The sequence below is a fragment of the Erpetoichthys calabaricus genome, chromosome 1 (genome assembly GCF_900747795.2).
Source record: "Erpetoichthys calabaricus chromosome 1, fErpCal1.3, whole genome shotgun sequence".
NCBI lineage: Eukaryota > Metazoa > Chordata > Cladistia > Polypteriformes > Polypteridae > Erpetoichthys > Erpetoichthys calabaricus.
This window is the reverse complement of record NC_041394.2, coordinates 180,288,932-180,304,961: the sequence shown is the minus strand read 5'-3', so window position 1 is coordinate 180,304,961 and position 16,030 is coordinate 180,288,932. Positions and strand designations below refer to the sequence as shown.

The window sequence follows — 16,030 nt, the reverse complement described above, 5'->3', positions numbered from 1 at the left end:
CCGCAAGGCGAAGCTCTCAATTTACCAGTCGATCTATGTTCCTACCCTCACCTATGGTCATGAGCTATGGGTAGTGACCGAAAGAATGAGATCGCGAATACAAGCAGCTGAAATCAGTTTCCTCAGCAGGGTGTCTGGGATCTCCCTTAAAGATAGGGTGAGAAGCTCAGTCATCCGGGAGGGGCTCAGAGTAGAGCCGCTGCTCCTCCGCATCGAGTGGAGTCAGATGAGGTGGCTCGGGCATCTGATCAGGATGCCTCCTGGACGCCTCCCTGGTGAGGTGTTCCGGGCACGTCTAACCGGGAGGAGGCCCCGGGGAAGACCCAGGAGACGCTGGAGGGACTATGTCTCTCGACTGGCCTGGGAACGCCTTGGGATTCTCCCGGAAGAGCTAGAAGAAGTGGCTGGGGAGAGGGAAGTCTGGGCATCTCTGCTCAAGCTGCTGCCCCCGCGACCCGACCTCGGATAAGCGGGAGACAATGGATGGATGGATGGATTCATATAAGCAAAGACTTGTTTTTTGGAGAAAGAAGGGACCATGTAGGATACAGGAAAAATAATTTAAAAATGTCTGGACAATTCCACAGTGCATTAAGCTGGTTTGAAAATTAGAGCCAAAATGATTTTTTCACATTTGCGAAGTCTGTTGGTCAAACCCTGGTGCTGTTTCTTGTTTGTTTATAACCTTTATGGAAAACCCTGTGTAGGTATATAAACATGCCAAAAAAAAATCAGAAGGCCGTATCAGCCTGAAGTATGCTTATGAAAGCCTAAACAAGACAGAGCCAAAGATGCAAAATATTTTTCATTTTTGAAGGTCTATTCTTACCAAGTGGTGTCACCTGAACCAAGTATTTTGATTTTGTTATATGCGATACCTATAAAAGGTACCAATATGCAAAATCTGAGCCTGCTAGGTGGTTTAGTTCTTGAGATATGATTTTGTGAAATTGATGAAAAAAATAAAGCTGTGTGAAATTTGAACCCCCCCCCCCCAACAAAATTGGCTGTATCATGGAAAATATTGATCATACATCAAAATAATTGTCTCCCAGATAACATGGGTACACCTAGTATTTTTTTCAGAATTGAGACCGAAGAGTTGATTTGTCATGGAATGACCCATGATAAATGCAATAGCTGCCAACCAATCAGGCTGAGCCATCTAACAGCTGTGTGATAACCTACGGCAACACATTCAGTTTTATGCTCCTCCAAAACTGCAACAAACTGTGATTCATTGCTTTTGCCCTGATCTATTTTGGTTACAATATCAATAGCATGGTTCATTTTTTAGCACTGACTTCCAGGTGGTTCGTCATGTCGTGGGTGTGGCAATGTGCTACCAGCACATGCTCCCAACCCACCTCTGAAATGAACGAGAGAGAGAGGGAGGTAGTCACTTTATCTTGCATCCACTTCAAAGGTCTGACATTTTTCCCTATTATATTTGGACAACCATCGGTTGTAACACCTGCCAGTTTGTCCCATTTCAGACCCAGCTTGTCCAAACATGCATTTCCCTCCATGAACAAATTGCTTCCTGTTATTGTCCCTTTCACTGACGCATAGCTACCAGCTACTCCATAATGTCAAAGTTTTACATTATCCCACGTACAAAGATGAGTAACTGGGCTGTGTCGTGGACATCATAGCTCTCGTCCAGAGCCAAGGAGAAAGCATTGTGCTCTTTGTTTTGCAGCTGAAGCTCCAGATTTCCTGTGATGTCCTCGATCCTTCTCCTTGCAGGTTGCCTGGAGAGAGGCACGTTCTCAAATGCTTCTTTTTTATCAGGGCATATTAGCGCTGCAGAGACCACCAAACACTCCTTGATAAACTCCCCATTAGAAAATGGCTTACTGTTTTTGCAATTTTGTGGGATATCACAAAGCTGTTCTCGACTGCTCCATCCCTGGAAGTGTAAAGCTTGGTAAAAAGTCCTTGTTGCTTCTGCAGTCTAGTAATCAGATGTCCATGCTTGCTCAGCATCAGTCAAGTCCTTATATTTATCTGCACGTTTGGTCTCAAAACGGTGATTCAAATTGTAATCCTTAAACACAGCGATCTGTTCTCCACAAACTAAGCACAAGGCTTCACCTTTGACTTCAATAAATAAATATACTTATAAGTCAAGCTCTTGTTAAAGAATCTACATTCTTTCTCAATCTTTCTTTTTTTAATGTGAACTGACATTTTTGAGGGCTAACAGCCAACTCACATTTCTTGCAAATGTTTGTTCCCCAACACATTTTAGTGAAGGTGCATTTGCTCACATGCACGTAAACACGAAGAAACTACATAAATTGATTACGGATGTAAAAAAAAGAGTAGTCACTTTGCATGATATGCAATTATTATGTTTGAATTTTAAAAATATATTCTCTGTTTTTGTAGCTTACAATGGGGCTAAAGGGTACACATGTCCATAGGTAAATGAAAACGCCTTACCATGTAATGGATACGTCCACTTTTAAGCAGCAAAGGTTTGAAAGCATTCTTGTGATAACGAAAGGAAAACTATAAATAATTATTCGATAACAAAATTCTTGGTCCTATTTTTAAATGGGGAGGGAGACACACACTTAAAATGTCATGTAAAGCTAATAATGCATTACAAGGATGAGGATTATTGCATGCTACGGACCTGCATAATATTCTCTGTTACTGAAGCAGAAGCATCCATCATCAATCCAGCAGCAGTATATACAGTATTTGTGAAAGAGAATAAGCGATTGCAGTGTGTGACTTTTTCAGTTGTTACTGTTATGTTGTGTATGAAAAACAGGCTGCAATTCATGTCTGGACGATTGCTTTCCGAAGTGAAACCATGCCATGGAGGAGGATGAAGTAAAGCAAGTGAAGCACACAGCTGGTCTCCTTTTAAAATCACCAACTATTAAAACGATGTTTTTCTTTTTTTCTTTTTAGAATAACATGAATACACTGTTTGGCAATATACATCTAATCTGAAGGAACACATTAACAAATAATAACATTTTTGGCTTGAAAAATGGAAGTTTTTGCTATGTTTTAAGGCTTTTCTATCAACTATGGACCTGTATACTCTCTATCCCCATTTAAAGTATAAAAACAGACAAAGTATTTTTAAAATGTATAAAAAAACACTTCACCTTAGATGCAATTTTATGTGGCATATTAATACATATCATGATTGTGAAAAAATAAATTTGACTTGAAAAATACCAAACATCCTGTATCGTTGAATGCTAGTTCATTCTTAACTGATCTCTACTGTGTGAACAAGTCGGGATATGACTCCATACTAGTTTTGAATATTGATATTGGTCTATCAGACCATTTTCTTTTACTATTTAATATAGAAAGAATGATAGAAAACATTCATGAGAAGCATATTGTTAAAAAACGCTTCTTTGATTCATCAGCAGCTAAACATTCTAAGCAATCAGTCCGCTTATAGTGCCAACTATAATAGCGAGGATAATGTAAATAGTAAGGTGGAAAAATTTAATACTAAAGTGAGAGCTGCTGTTGACATAGTTGCTCCTGAAAAGATAGTTAAAAATCTTCCAGCATTGTTATACCATGGAAGACCGAAAGAGTGTCTGATTTAAAGAAAACATGCCGTAGAGCTGAGCGTAAATGGAGAAAAACTAAACTAACTATCCACTATGAAATACTGAAGGTTAAAATAACAGAATACAATAATACAGTCCATCTTGAGAGGCGCTGCTATTTCTCTAAGATTATAAATAACAATGCTAGTAATCCCAGACTCTTATTCTCTACGACTGATCGTCTGCTAAACCCAGGTAACGCAAGGGAATGCCTCCAAAATACTTCCAGTGAAACCTGTGAGGCTATTGCTGTATTTTTCAATCAAAAAATTAATGATATTAGAAATAATATAGTATATCTCCCCAACACTGTGGATCCTCCTAAAACAAATTCAATTCTTTCACCAGGATAGATTTACCTGATTTACATAGAATAATTTCTCAACTGAAACCCTCCACCTGCGTCCTTGACCCAATACCAACAAGTTTTTTCCAAGAAGTATCAGGCGAGCTAATTGATAATATTCTTGACATAGTAAATTCGTCATTAGATACGTGGGTCTTCCCAGACTGTCTTAAGACTGCTGTAGTTAAACCCCTACTCAAGAAAAATAATCTTGACCCCTCTGCTTTTGAAAATTTTAGACCCATCTCTAACCTGCCTTTCTTAAGTAAAATTCTAGAAAAGGCAGTCATTATGCAGTTAAATGACCACCTCAATAAACATGCTATTCTTGATAAGTTTCAGTCAGGTTTTAGAACAAATCACAGCACAGAAACTGCACTCGTTAAAGTAGTAAATGACTTGCGGGTAAATACAGACAGAGGCCATTTATCTGTTCTCATCCTCCTAGATCTGAGTGCCGCATTTGACACCATTGATGACAACATTCTTAGAAATCGCCTTAATCAATGGGTGGGCCGCCTCTCTGGCAGTGTCTTAAATTGGTTTGAATCCTACCTGGCAGGGAGAAAATTCTTCATTAGTTGTGGTAATTACAATTCAAAGACACATGATATCCTATATGGTGTTCCACAAGGCTCTATCCTGGGTCCGCTGCTTTTCTCAATCTACATGCTTCCGTTAGGTCAGATTATATCGGGGCACAATGTGAGCTACCACAGCTATGCTGATGACACACAGCTGTATTTATCAATAGCACTTCATGACCCCAATTCCCTTGATTCACTAACACAACGTCTTACTTGTATTTCTGAATGGATGAATAGTAATTTTCTCAAGCTAAATAAAGAGAAAACTGAAATTTTAGTGATTGACAATAATGGATACAATGAGGTTATTAGAAATAAACTCGATGCATTAGGATTAAAAGTCAAAACGGAGGTAAAAAACTTTTAAATTGCATATTAATCAGGTCACTAGGACAGCATTTTTTCACTTAAGAAACATAGCAAAAGTTAGACATCTTATATCACTGAAAGATGCTGAGAAATTAGTTCCCGCTTTTGTTTTCAGTCGACTAAATTACTGTAACGCACTCCTCTCAGGACTACCCAAAAAAGACATAAATCGTTTGCAACTCGTGCAGAATGCAGCTGCTAGAATCCTAACTAGGAAAAGAAAATCCGAGCACATTTCTCCAGTTTTGATGTCACTACACTGGTTACCTGTGTCATTCAGAATTGACTTTAAAATACTGCTTATGGTTTATAAAGCTTTAAATAATCTCGCTCCATCTTATATAATCGGAATGTCTGACACCCTATATTCCAAACTGTAACCTTAGATCCTCAACTGAGTGTCTCCTTAGACTTCCAAGAGCAAAACTTAAAAGAAGTGGTGAGGCGGCCTTCTGCTGTTATGCACCCAAAATCTGGAATAGCCTGCCAATAGGAATTCGCCAGGCTAATACAGTGGAGCACTTTAAAAAAACTGCTGAAAACACATTACTTTAGCATGGCCTTCTCATAACTTCACTTTAATTTAATCCTGATACTCTTTATATTCAATTCATTATAATAAATATTCATGGTGGCTCTAAAATCTGTACTAACCCCTACTCTCTCTTCTGTTTCTTTTCCTGGTTTTTTGTGGTGGCGACCTGCACCACCACCACCTAATCAAAGCATCATGATGTTCCTACATTGAAGGATTAAAAACCAGAAGTCTGCATGACCCTCATCATCAAGTCCTTCCATGAGAACCCTAAATACAAAGAGGACTGTTTCATTTATGTTAGGTAGAATGCCCAGAGGGGGCTGGGCGGTCTCATGGTCTGGAACCCCTGCAGATTTTATTTTTTTCTCTCCAGCCGTCTGGAGTTTTTTTTTTTTTGTTTTTTCTGTCCTCCCTGGCCATCGGACCTTACTCTTACTCTATGTTAATTAATGTCGTCTTATTTTAATTCTTACTTTGTCTTTTATTTTTCTTTCTTCATCACATAAAGCACTTTGAGCTACATTTTTAGTATGAAAATGTGCTATATAAATAAATGTTGTTGTTGTTGTTGAAGTAATTGTTCTTTCATAAAAAAAGACTTGCACATTCTCTCTTGTACCTGAGTAGAGAGCATCTGCTGCCAGTGAAGGGATTATGCATCTTGGGCTCTTGTCAGCTTGTGATGAAAGATACTATTATTAGAGCAATTTGTGTAGTGAAGGCAGTATTAAGGAGGGTGTGATGGGCAGTGATGGTGAAATTCAGCAAGTTTCTCTGCGGGGATTATTCTTCACCAGTAATGGCGCACTGCACGATAACGTACAGTGAATACACTTGACTTGAGCATTCATAGTATTCATCCTCTTTCTCTGTACGTTTAGCATTTGTTTGCTCAGAGGTTGATGTGCTTGCTGCTTCCTGAGCAACTTTTCTTTACTTCACCCTAGCGGCCCACTGCTTCTCTTTCGTCGGCATCTTTTCGCGTTAAAACTGATTAAGTTAGTTTGTGTGTTGCAATTACTTAGTACGTTTTCTTTAACCTTGCACTTAATCTGGCACTTACAGTGGTGTGAAAAACTATTTGCCCCCTTCCTGATTTCTTATTCTTTTGCATGTTTGTCACACAAAATGTTTCTGATCATCAAACACATTTAACCATTAGTCAAATATAACACAAGTAAACACAAAATGCAGTTTTTAGATAGATAGATAGATAGATAGATAGATAGATAGATAGATAGATAGATAGATAGATAGATAGATAGATAGATAGATAGATAGATAGATAGATAGATAGATAGATAGATAGATAGATAGATAGATAGATAGATAGATAGATAGATAGATAGATAGATAGTTTATTATTTAGGGAGAAAAAAAATCCCTAAAGGATGCCAGCCTTCTAAGGAAGTATAACCGGCTCTGTCCTTTCTTACACAGAGCATCAGTATTGGCAGTCCAGTGTAATTTATCATCCAGCTGCACTCCCAGGTATTTATAGGTCTGCACCATCTGCACACAGTCACCTCTGATGATCACAGGGTCCATGAGGGGTCTGGGCCTCCTAAAATCCACCACCAGCTCCTTGGTTTTGCTGGTGTTCAGGTGTAGGTGGTTTGAGTCGCACCATTTAACAAAGTCATTGATTAGGTCCCTATACTCCTCCTCCTGCCCACTCCTGATGCAGCCCACGATAGCAGTGTCGTCAGCAAACTTTTGCACGTGGCAGGACTCCGAGTTGTATTGGAAGTCCAATGTATATAGGCTGAACAGGACCGGAGAAAGTACAGTCCCCTGTGGCACTCCTGTGTTGCTGACCACAACGTCAGACGTGCAGTTCCCAAGACGCATATACTGAGGTCTGTCTTTAAGATAGTCCACAATCTATGCCACCAGGTATGAATCTACTCCCATCTCTGTCAGCTTGTCCCTAAGGAGCAGAGGTTGGATGGTGTTGAAGGCGCTAGAGAAGTCTAGAAACATAATTCTTACAGCACCACTGCCTCTGTCCAAGTGGGAGAGGGATCGGTGTAGCATATAGATGATGGCATCCTCTACTCCCACCTTCTCCTGATATGCAAACTGCAGAGGGTCGAGGGCATGTTGAACCTGTGGCCTCAGGTGGTGAAGCAGCAGCCTCTCCATGGTCTTCATCACATGTGATGTCAGAGCAACAGGCCAGAAGTCATTCAGCTCACTAGGTCGTGATACCTTTGGGGCTGTGGTGATGCAAGATGTTTTCCAAAGCCTCAGGACTCTCCCCTGTTCCAGGCTCAGGTTGAAGATGCGCTGTAGAGGACCCTCCAGCTCCAATGCACACACCTTCAGCAGTCGTGGCGATACTCCATCTGGACCCGCTGCTTTGCTGGCACGAAGTCTCCTCAGCTCTCTGCTCACCTGCGCTGTTGTAATTGTGGGTGGGGATGTCTCTCCTATGCTATTATCAACAGAAGGATGTGTGGAGGGTGCAGTACTCCGAGGTGAGAGTGAGAGTGGGGTTAGGGTGGTCAAACCTGTTAAAGAAGTTGTTCATTTGGTTTGCTCTCTTCACGTCTCTCTCGATGGTGGCACCCCACTTCGAGCTGCAGCCACTGATGATCTTCATCCCATCCCACACTTCCTTCATGCTGTTATTCTGCAACTTCTGCTCCAGCTTTCTCCTGTACTGCTCCTTCGCCGCCCTGAGCTGGACTCGGAGTTCCTTCTGCACGCGCTTGAGCTCATGCTGATCACCGCCTTTAAAAGCCCTTTTCTTCTGGTTCAAAAGGCCCTTGATGTCACTTGTAATCCATGGCTTGTTGTTAGCATAGCAGCGTACAGTTCTTACGGGAACTACAATTTCCATACAGAAGTTGATGTAGTCGGTAGTGCAGTCAACAACCTCCTCAATGTTCTCACTATGTGATCCCCGCAGGATATCCCAGTCTGTAGTTCCAAAGCATTCTCTCAGAGCCTTCTCTGCCTCCGGGGACCACTTCCTGAATGAACGTGTGGTTGTAGGTAGAACCCTCACTCTTGGTTTGTAGTGAGGCTGAAGCAGAACCAGGTTATGATCTGCTTTCCCAAGCGCAGGCAGAGGGGTGGCACTGTATGCATCTTTAACGTTTGCATACAGTAAATCAATAGTCTTATTTCCCCGGGTGTTACAGTCCACATACTGGGAGAAGGCAGGTAATGTTTTGACCAGCGTCACATGGTTAAAGTCTCCAGCGATTAGCACAAGCGCCTCAGGGTGCTGCGTTTGTAACTTAGCAACAGCAGAATGGATGATGTCACTCACTGTCTCCATGTCCGCCCAAGGAGGGATGTAAACGATGACCACAATGACGTGTCCAAACTCTCTGGGCAAGTAATAGGGACGCAAACTTACAGCCAACAGTTCGATGTCCCTGCAGCAAGTGGAGACTTTGACGTTAACATGTCCAGAGTTACACCACCGTGTATTAACATAGAGAGCGAGTCCTCCTCCTTTGTGCTTCCCGCAGGTACTTGCATCTCTGTCCACACTAACTGTGCTAAACCCGGGTAGCTCCACGTTAGCATCTGGGATGGTGGAAGTTAGCCACGTTTCGCAAAAGCACAACAAACTGCATTCTCTGTAGGTTCTGACATTTTTCACCAGCACAGCCAGTTCGTCATCTTATTTGAGATTGAGTTCACATTTCCCAGAATCACAGAAGGCACCGAGGGCTTAAAATGCCACTTTCTTGCAAGCCGCTTCATTTTTTGCTTAGTGCCGGCTCAGCTGCCACGATACCGCCTTCTTACCTCGTCGGGTAAATAGGGAACCACACCAGCACTGGCATTTGTTCTCAGCGCTCTAAGTTGAGTACTTGAATAGACGAGTCTCGGCGTGTAAAAATCCATGCCCACATTGTAAAAGTAAGTGTGTCCAGGGAACGAATCCACATAAAATAAAGTGATAGGAGTGATCAATAAAAAAGAGAAAAATAAAAGTAGAAAAATAAAGTCGTACACGGAGCTGCTGAAAAGGCTGCCACTCTCGGCGGCGCCTGAGTCACTAAGTCAGAAGTGTAGAAAGTATAATAAAAATAATAATAATATGAACAGCATACTGCACGTGTCGATTTTGGATTCACCAGAATCACTTTCAGTTTCAATGACCATTTCAATTTCACTGCCTGATTTGTCATCACTGCTGATGAGAGGCATTTCTTACGGGACTCCACTATGAGGCTAGGAGAAGATGTGCCTATACCATTGCTCGAGTAACACTTGGCATGAACGCTGTTTGCACTTTTACAGCCCGAGTAATCCTCAGTTCTTATGTGAGACACATTTATACCATTACCCGAGTGACACTCAGGACTAACACTTCTAGCACTGTTTTTACAGTCTGTGTCTCCAATTAAGAAATGGCTCGGACACAAATTCAGACAATGCATTTTAAGAGATGCTGCTAGTTTTCTCCATACTGTATTCATTCACAGTGTCGTGGAGGTATCTTTGCAATTGTTCTCTAGATGTGATAGAAGTTCTCTCTGTGTCTTATTTTGCACCTGTGCTCTACTGTGAAGTCAGCAACGTGATTTAATTTGTGACTGTTTAATTTGATTATTAGGAAAAACTGGGGGCATAATGCATGACAAGTATAAACTTTATTACTTACGTAATTGAGAAACAAAGCTATGGCATTACCAGATTAAGACCCCCACAGGATCCAGGTTGTCAAAACATATATTTACACTTTATAACATCACATATAAATATAAAATGAGTCAGGGTAGGTCTCCCTCAGAAATTTAAACCACCGATCACTCATTCATTAGATCTAGGGACAGTGATACAACATGCAGGTAACTGCATGCGTGTATTGCTGGGAAGACCACACAATGTACCTCTGAAACTGACAAATGCTGTTGGTATGGAGAGAGTGTGAGACATTAACATTTCGTGACTGTAGCTGCAACACAGCTAATTTTAGGCAGGAGTGAAATTTCTACCATATAATCTATAGATCAGTTGGTGACAGAAGATTAAATCTGAAGTGATTCTGATCTTCCAGTCTGGAGGTAAGGGGGTGGATTATTTTGTCAGGGGGGATATCAACATACTAAAATCCTGTTGCAACTACAGTCAAATAATGTTACCTGACGCTCAATGTGGTAACACACACAATACAAATAAATGTGATCTTACGAAACCTATACGCTCTCCTAATAGTAAGAAAAGTAATCAATAGCAGTTACATATTTACCTAAAGAAAGATAAAATAATACCTATTGGCTTGGGTGATGATTTGGTGGCTTGAGTGAATTCGGTACAATACCTGCATTGCGCTTTTCTCAAATATGCCAGGGTGCGTATTCAGGTTAACCCGATGGTAGATCATCATCCACCCAGGATTTGCAGGGAGACAATTATGCTTCACATACAATTCTACTAATGTTTAGCTTTTACTTTATATATACTTTCCATAGATTTCATGGCCTTTTCAGGTGACTGATGTAAAAAACATTACCAATGACAACAGCAACACTCATTTAGATCTAATGCTATATAACTCAATGATTGCAATTATTTTTATTAAGCTTACATGATGATTTGCTTTTTCACTGTGCTCTGTCCCTTTAACACTAGAATTACAAGAGTCTACAAAAAAACTCGTAGATCCAGCCCACCTTAAAACCGTTCTCACCTCTCTTTTGTCTTCTAAATGTGCCGATTAAGACGAGCCAGCAAGCAACCGGCTATTCCATCCCCCACCGTCGCAGAACGTTCACTAAGTTTTTCCAGCTCATGCCTTGTTTGATTATCTGGGAGTGACTGAACTGCTAGAGTTTTAGAGTGGAAATAATAGATTGTTATTTGGAACACACGCATTTCATGTCTGTTCCGTTTCTACAGTAATCTGTGTAAACACATTTTTAAAACAGAAACATTTTTCATATTTTAGTAGTAAATGACAAAATGTAGGCATAAACTATATAATATATGAAGCCTGAAGTCCAAAGATCAAGTAAACACTTTCACAAAAGGTTAAAGAAAAAACAACAGTTTCCGTAGAGAAGTGGTAAGATTTGCTGACTTGTAATCAAACGTCCCCGGTGTAATCAAGAGTCCCCGGTTCGATCCCGATTTCCTCCTATATTTGCTGTTTTCAGTAATGAGCTGCTCTTATTGTTAATATTATACAGTACACACATACACATGGTTTGCGTCTGTAACACACGGTGTACATTTATAGGACTTGTAAAAGTTTGGTTTTTTTTTCACTTTTATTCCCTCTAAATCACGATCACGATACATACTAAGTCGCAGATAGTTGACACAGACTGCTCAGCCAATCAGTGCGCAGCAGGCCTGTTGCGCCTTAGAGACCTGAGTTCGATTCCCCGCTGGAAAGTGTTATTTTTTTTTTCTTTTTAACCATATAAAGTGGTATGCACTGTCAGTCAGTCAGATCGTTGTATTTTCATGTGGGATGCTTCTTTTAAAATATTATTTTTAACAATTGAGACTGCAATTAACATGAACAAGTGTCTTTATAACTGTTATTATATAATATATATAAAAACAGCTAAGGGGATAGATAAATAGCTATAGCGCGTCTTTATTTGATCCAAATAAATAACATGCAAGCTGATTTATTTACTTATCTTCCTACAGCATAAAGTCACAAGTGAACTCTGTTTGATCGTCAAGGGCATGCTCACAAATTACACATGTAATGCCACGAAAAATACCTGCTGACACTTTAGTACGCGAGCAATGGTACGAGAATGCAGTTAGACTATTTTTGGGCACATACACCACACTAGTGTTTAGATCTGGACGGTGTAGCGTTGGCGAGCTCTGTAAGCCATGCTGTTTCTTTGAAGGACAGGTGATTGGCAGGATGACGCCGGACTTTTGCCTTTACGCCTGGTGCAGCTGCGTTGTTCTTTTATGTGAGTCAACATTTCTTGCAAGGAGGGCTTATGTTTTCTCCGATCTGAGTTCACCTCGGTTATAGCACGTCTTTATTTGAAAACAGCAGTGTCAGATCGGGGTGAGTGTGAACGCTAACTTTGACAAGCACTATAAATTTACAGCGGTTGTTACAGATGTAAATCAAATGTATGTTTTTATTGTATAATATTAACAATAACAGCAGCTCTCTACTCAAAACGGTAAACTTGAGAAGCTGCTAGCATCGAACCCAGAAGCTCTTGATTGGGAGTGAGCATTCGTGGCATTATACGTGTAATTTGTGAGCATGCCCTTGACGATAAAACAGAGGAAGCTCTGCAGTATACTTGTGACTTTATGCTGTAGGAAGATAAGTAAATAAAGTAAAACTAAAAAACATACATTTACAGCGGCTGTTACAGTCGCAAATCAAATGTATGCTTTTATTGTATAATATTAACAATAAGAACAGCTTACTACTCAAAACGTTAAGACTCGAACCCAGAACCTTATGAGTTGGAGTCGGCAGCTCTAACCAGTATACTACCCAAGAAGGCAGGACAGCAAGCAGCACTAACCTGGTTTCTTTTTCTTCAGTTATAGTCTTATAAAAATATAACAGAACAAATGCGCTTTTTTCTCTTTTGTGAAAGTGTTTAAAGATATTTGGAATTCAGGCTTCACACATTATACACGTCATGCCTACATTTTGTCAATTATTACTAAAACATGAAAAACGTTTCTGTTTTAACGATGTGTTTATTGTGCATAGATCGTTGTAGACATGGAACACACATGAAATGCAAGTGTTCCAAATAACGATATAGTATTTATAAAAGGTGTCATTTTGCATGACTTCTCACTCTATACAGCTCTAAGCAACTGACAAGTAGGTAAGCAGACTTGAGCTGAGAAAACTGTGTGCCGGTGGGGGGATGTGATAGCAGACTGCTTGCTGTTTGCTGCTTATCAACACATTTAAATGACAAAAGACGCTGACGGAGAAGTGCGAAGTGTTTTAAGGTGGGATGGATCTACAAGTTTTTTTCGTAGGATCTGGTAATTCTAGTGTTAAATTGAGAGGAAATGAGAGATGCATCTGCAGGTTCTTAATTGAGATAAGGTGAGATGTTAATTGAGAAACACAAAACAATAACAAAACTACCTGCGAATTAGTTAAACTTAGTATTGTCTTGTTCTGCTGTTCACTACAACAGCACTTAGACCCGAGGATCGTCTCCTCTCAGTATTGTACTACATAATCTTGATCTGCAGCTAGTACAGCACTATCTCAGATACACTGCAACTGACCCTCTATGGAATCTTGAAAAATGCCTATTGTTTTTACACATTTCTGGCTACAGAAGATTATTTATTCTCAAAATTTATTTAGTTCAATATCTTCATAACATTCTTAGTTCTTAATTATTTTTATGAGCCAGTTTTTAACTAATAACAGACTGCAAATAAAAGGGTGTTCATCAAATAAATTGGTACCATTTGTAACCTTTAATGTATACCTAGAATAAGTGGTTTTAAAGAAGTACTTAGAAATGTGACCAAAAAATTGAGGATAGAGGGCCACTAATTCACTCTAATCCAAAACATACATTAAACATATAATATATATTAATAAACATAACATATTAAACATATGTTTTCTCAATAATCACAAATACATACAGGAAGGAATTTTTGATGTTGCTTGGCAAATGCATGAGAATTACTTCAAATTTAATGACATACATGTTTGTCAAAAATAATCAAATTCCAATTAACAAACTGGATGTAAAGAAAAACCTTTAGCCTCTGCAGTACTTCAGAAGAAGGGTGCCATCTATTAGCATATACATACATGCTAACTAACCATCCACCAATGTTCCTCATCATTACTCTTAATTGTTCACCACCCTACCACACTGCTCACAATTACTCAAAAACAACCCTAAGATTCCTAAGTAATGAAATAAGACATAAAGAAAGCAATGTGGAAATACTCTCAGCACTCTGAAAATGTAATACCTGCAAAGAAGCACAGTAAGTATGAAAGGACACCCAAGTGTATACTTACTGAGTTAAATTAGGTTCATTTGTCTATTTGCATTACATTGAAGCTATGGTGCTCTCAACAGCCCAAAATTGTCATCTGTAAATGCAAGTAGTAATCTGAGGATTATTTTAGTTTAAAAAAAAAAAAAAAAAGTAAATCAGCTAACAGTATGAATAAGACTTTACAGTACCTCTCTTTCTGTAAATCAACGTTCACTGCATACAGTACCTTTCATAGCAAACGTTAATCTGAAAAAGTAGTCATAACTGATTATTTATAGTGCAAGATGAATACAACTGCAGATAGTGTGCATCGAGAAAGACATTGATAGCGAAGAAAAAAAAACTATTAAAATGGCAAGAAACTATTACTGAACACAAGGTCCTGAGGGCAGAAAAATTGAAGTCCTGCATTTCTAACACTACTTCTTATAGGAGGTGGGCGACAGTGGAAGTGACTTAAATTTAAGTTCAGCAATCGAATTGCACTTTTTGTTCTTCACTAAAAAATCTGTTTTTCTTTGTTTATTTGATTATACTACGTACAAAGAAAAGGCACTAATAAAAAGAATGCAGATGTGAAAGTTGTCATTTAAGTCATATGACACAGAGACAACAATCCTGTGAACGATAAGGAATAAACCCTGGACTCCAACAAAACAATGCCTCACTTCAAGTCTATATAAACGAGGAACATAATGCAGACTTCTCCACCTGATCCAAAGGACATTTATTTCAACTTTATACAAGTGTAAAAAGGTATTTTATCAAAATACCGTAAATAAAAAAACGATATTTCACACCATACGATGCGTGTCTTTGCTTTATCACACACACGATTTTTAAGATAATAAATATACTGTTAACTCCACAGAAGGTTGTATTTGTCATGTACCCTTCCAACTGTGCCCTTGCGCATCATCACGATTAGCAAAGCCAGGAAAATCCGATGCTTACGGAAGACTAACAGGCCGCTGACAACACGGTCCATAATTGGTACAAAACAGCAATAACAGGGTTTCAGCCAAGACATATACGAATTCGCCAATGCTGGCTACTCACCTGGCAGTCGAGCACGGTTTCGGGAATCCTCACATTCATTGAAACTTTCTTCTTCGTCCCTCTGTGTTTTTCCGAAGCCCCGTGACTAAAAGGTTGCACGTTCACTGGGTCCTAGCGCCGACCATCAAATCGCAGGACCGAAATTAACAAAAAAGTAGCGCGTGCAGCTGCCAGCACCATCGAGGACACGGCAGCCAGATACAAAAAGTACTTTTAGAAAATGAATGAAACGCAAGTGAACTAATAAAGGTATGTATTTCCAGCCCATTAACTAGAAATTGTACAAAATGTTTGAACCCATTCGTTTGCAGTATGCTACCCTTTTCGAGTTGGATAAGAGGAAATAAGGGATACATTAAGAAAAAATAACGGAATAATGTTAAGACGTTTCTGTTCATTTTTTGCTTGTTTCATAAAAAGTAATACATGCTTACATTATCTTTCTGTCAGAAACAGCAAACCATATTTCATAAATTCATTATATATTTACAGTACAGTACATAAACTATTGTGTACAGTACCCTCCATAATGTTTGAAACAAAGTGTAGCGCACTCTAAGAGAGAAGAAAA

At 39.5% G+C, this 16,030-nt stretch overlaps 1 protein-coding gene across 1 annotated transcript in view; it reads right to left on the bottom strand.

The window, feature by feature from the left end:
• Positions 1-15,600, bottom strand: part of wash1 (WAS protein family homolog 1) — a 167,887-nt gene extending 152,287 nt beyond the window's left edge. Inside the window, exon 1 of the mRNA XM_028809261.2 lies at positions 15,460-15,600. The gene's annotated coding sequence lies outside the window, so the exon portion shown is untranslated. The remainder of the gene's footprint in view (positions 1-15,459) is intronic.
• Positions 15,601-16,030: the final 430 nt, after the last annotated feature.